The sequence below is a fragment of the Aulonocara sp. 'chitande type north' Nkhata Bay genome, linkage group LG4 (genome assembly GCF_057382095.1).
Source record: "Aulonocara sp. 'chitande type north' Nkhata Bay isolate Kocher_YH1m ecotype deep benthic linkage group LG4, A_spYH_male_GT1.1, whole genome shotgun sequence".
NCBI classification, from domain to species: Eukaryota; Metazoa; Chordata; class Actinopteri; order Cichliformes; family Cichlidae; genus Aulonocara; species Aulonocara sp. 'chitande type north' Nkhata Bay.
In genome coordinates this window covers 10544681-10548904 of record NC_141347.1, presented here as the reverse complement: position 1 = coordinate 10548904, position 4224 = coordinate 10544681, and the positions used below count along the sequence as shown (strand labels likewise).

General features: G+C 40.2%; 1 long non-coding RNA gene across 1 annotated transcript; it reads right to left on the bottom strand.

Moving 5' to 3' along the window:
• Positions 1-216: 216 nt before the first annotated feature.
• On the bottom strand, positions 217-1805 carry LOC147331968 (uncharacterized). Its single transcript, XR_015128924.1, has 4 exons — positions 1540-1805; positions 1178-1286; positions 951-1072; positions 217-808 (listed from the first exon to the last, which is right to left on the bottom strand). It is a non-coding gene; the product is annotated as an uncharacterized LOC147331968 (long non-coding RNA).
• Positions 1806-4224: the final 2419 nt, after the last annotated feature.

Genomic DNA, 4224 nt, shown 5'->3' with positions numbered 1-4224 from the left:
ATTTACCTGATGAAAGATCATTTACAGTGGCACTCTGTCAGGATCATTCTGACTATAAGATCACTGTATTAATCTGAATCCTTCTGAAATGTGCTGTGAATGAATGCTGATGCAACTCACTGTGGGAAAGCTGTTAATAAAATGAATCTGTGACACATGCAACACATTCACAGAGGAAGAGGACACAAAGGGAGGACACGCAGAGGCTGTGTTGAAGTCAGAAATCCAAATCTTTATTAAAAAACAGGCGGCGGTTACAAACAGGAAGACAAGCAGTCCATCAAACAGTCTACAGGGTCAAACATTCAGAGAATTCAAACAGCAGTAAAAAATAACCGGACACTGAAAAACTTAAAGCAATGTGTGACGCAATAGAAAGAAGCAGCGCAGACTGAATTATCATCAATTACAAAAGAGAAAAGCGCCGATTTCTAAGGATTATTTTCTTAAATGCAGTTAGAGTGTGGCTGGTAAAGATGGAAACATACAGAATGTAAACTGTGTGAGTTTGTGAACTTTGTTAGTAACAAATGAGGTAAAAAAAAAAAAAACAACCAAAACAGACAAAACACAGAAAGAGGCTCTCAGTATTCATTCATAATTAGAAAGAAACATTCTGGTCGTGGATTTTTACAGTCTTAGTTCCGCTCGCTGTCATCATTATAATCATCATGATCAATGGCGAGGTCCTGAGGTGGGTGGGGCTGTCTCTGGTGATGCCACCATGAAGGAACAGCATCTGGCACGTGTTGGTGAAACATCCCAGTACACTGGTGTAGTTTCCTCTCCAGCTGTTTGACATGTGACACTTGAACATTAAGGGGAAGAAGAAGAAACAGTGTTAGGTCAGGTGACCACATGGTTTCTAAAGTAACTGACAGGAAGTAACCAGGCTGTCAGAAATGGATGGCATGTGTTTAGAGTTACTGGAGTTGGGTAACTCTACTTACCAAAAGCAGAAGCACACAGATGAAGGATCAGATGCTGAATGCTGCAGGAACATGCTTATGTGCGGTGGTCATTCAGTGCTGCTCCGGCAGGTTACACAGTCCAAGACTGATATGCTGCCCATCTGAGAGTTTGAAAACACACATGCAAAGATTTATTTTGTGTTACAGTCAAAGTTGGATGTTCATTTTTGTCCTTTAAAAATGTTTGTGTATTTGAAAGCACTAACATTTAAGGATGACTTGGATCGTCTCCTTTAAAGGGGAGACAAGTGTATCCACTGATCTACGTCACTTTACCTGGATGATGACTCCTCTCCCCCTCACTCAGAAACACTCCTAATATAACCAAGCAAATAAATAATATTGAAGATTTACTTACATCATTACAAAAACATCAAAAACATCTCCCTTTGATTCTATTTCTCCATTCCTGCTGAACATCAGGCAACAAATATCTCAATAAATCACAGTAAAATGTAAAGCACATGTTTTCTCTGCTTTGTCTAACCTCTGCAGAGCCTCTGTCATGAAAAACATATCTGTAAGCATAAAACAAATATACATTTCATAAACACGTCACTGGACAAACCTCGGTCAGTTGATTTCCTCTGTGCAGTGCAGACGAACATCAGTCAGCAAGTGACTCTGCTGGTTCTTCTGAGGAAACACCACCGTCTCTCCACACCGTCACCATCTGTGAGCACAAACTGCTGCTCTGCCAGCATGTAGGAAATCACATATCACACACACAGGGGTGAAGAAACATCAGAGCTCAACTTTGGATACTTTAGATCTAAACAGATCAAAGTAGCTCTTAGTTTCAACAATCAGTGAACAGACAAACAATGATACCATACTGATTCTGTATGAATACAATATGGTATTTTCAATACAGGTGTCAAATTAATTTATTAAAACTAATACAGATATATGTATATTTTTTTTGATAAATTCATTTGCTAAATTATAAGAATATATTTTTTTTCATTTAACAATTGCAACTGAAAGAAATTAAATATTGAACAAAAACATATTGTCACATTCTGAGCATGCTCAGCACGCTGACAGACTTGAAGTTGCTACAGATTTTAAGAAGTGATAATTATAGGGAAGAAACTTCTCTTTTTCATCCGTTTAATCAAACATTTGATGCCTTAGATGTCTCAGTCCTATAGCATTCTGCAACTACAACTAAGCTGAAGCTTGGATTTGGCTGCAGGTGCCCCTGTACATCCTTCTCAGCAGCACACATGTGGGTACCATTTAATCGCACTTCTTCCTGAGCTTTGCTTCATCACAAGACCAAAGGTGGCATCCTGTGTCACAGTCTTATCATCATCCAGAAGAAACATTTGAAGAAACATCATGGAGAAGAAACATTTACGCGCCTCCTGGTTTTGTTTTCTGATCCTGCAAAAAGACTGAGGACAACAAAGCCCAGAGAACACGAGATACACAACATCCAACATTCAGACTCAACAGCCTCCATAAATGAAGAGCACCAGGTTGGTTCAGTTATAGTAGATATGAGCATACTTCACATTCCTGGGTATGAATAATAATCAAGAGACAAACTTTAAAGATGCAGAGCATGATGTCCCATCATCAGACTGTAAACAAACATCCACCAGGCTTCTTTGCTGGCAAAATTGATGATTCTCCTATCAGGGATCAGTAGCGTGTATTAACCTGTGGTACAAGCAGCAGTCACTGAAATATTACTGTTTCAGATAAGAAATCTAGGACATGGGTGGGAGGGATCTCTGCAAACTGACTTAGGTCTGCAAGTGTGAAGCTCAACAAAAATCTGACTCTCCAGTCACAGACAAACAAAAACTCCAGCTGGGAGATAGAAAATGCTGTCTGGGTCCTGCTGGATGTTGCTGGTCAGAGTCCACACATTAGCAGAGTGCTTCTTGGTCCCACTGACCCATGTGGACAGCGACTGTGGAGAACTGTTCTGGAAAACAGAGAAGAGAATTAAAATAACAAAAAGTAGCAGCAGTTCAGATCTGATTTAATTTAATTTCCTTCACACAGCACATTTGTCCAGGCTGACAGGTAAACATAGAATAACATGACAGGTAACATGACTCATAGTAGAGATTCAGTAAGAAAGATTGCAGGCTCTAATATTATTACCACACAATCCAAGGACACACCAACAGCTCAGATTTGTAGAACTATTTAAACAAATGTCTTCTGAATATTCAATTCAGGTTCACAGTGGGAGGGTGGGAGGTGTCGTGGAATTTTTTTAAATAAAGTCTGCAACACAGAAAGAGCTGTGATCAAGCTATTTATTACTGCGCCAACACACATCAAACATCACAGTTCAGTCATGTCAGCGCTGCCACAGAAGTGGTGCTCCTACTCCTTTATGCATTCCAAGGAAGAGGGAGGAAGTTACAAATGGATCCTACCACACTTCAACGGATCAATGGTTATGCTGTTTTGTGGCCTTATCAGCACCTGTAAAGGGAGTTGTTTTCTCAAACTCCTGACGCTGAAGTAAGTTCATCTAGTTTTAGAAACTTTCACTGAACAGTAACAGTGTCACAACTAAGCATATGCATAAGCACTTAAATACTTTAAATGAGAATAACAGAAAATTTCTATTACAGGAGCTAGAGCCTGTCCCAGTAGTCATAGGTAGAGCACACCTGGACAGGTCACCAGTCTGTCAGAGGACTAACACAGAGACAGACACCAGAGTAACAAATCTATTTAAAATTAATGTAAGTTTGCTGCAGCTGTATGTATGAACATGTGTTTCTGTGCTCACAGTCCACCTCTCAGGAACCTGCAGTTCACTTTAAGTCTACTTTAAACAGACCTCACAAAAGGCTGATGTGGCTGGATCAGTAGTCTGATTTGAGTACGATACCTTTGGCCAGGGATTAATCTGGTGCATCGCTTCACTGCAGTCTTACGTATTTTCCCCACACCTGAATAAAAAAATACTGATATATACAAATAACAGCTTCAGCTGATGCAGCCTGACTCAATCCTAGATGTTCAGCACACAGAGACACAGAGGTGCCGTTTAAAGTTTAGTGTTAACTTGAGTCACTGATCATTTGCAGTATTACAGAGTCTGGCAGTCTTTGCATGATGTCCACGTCACTGTACGTTTCTAGCTGACTCTCAGGTGTGACAGGTGTGCCAGCAGGAAAGAGTAATAATAGCCTGCATCCTGAGGTTTGTCATGCAGGACTAAAGAAGCCAGGCTTTGTTCACACAGCTAGGATTGTATTTTACACGGACCCTGGGT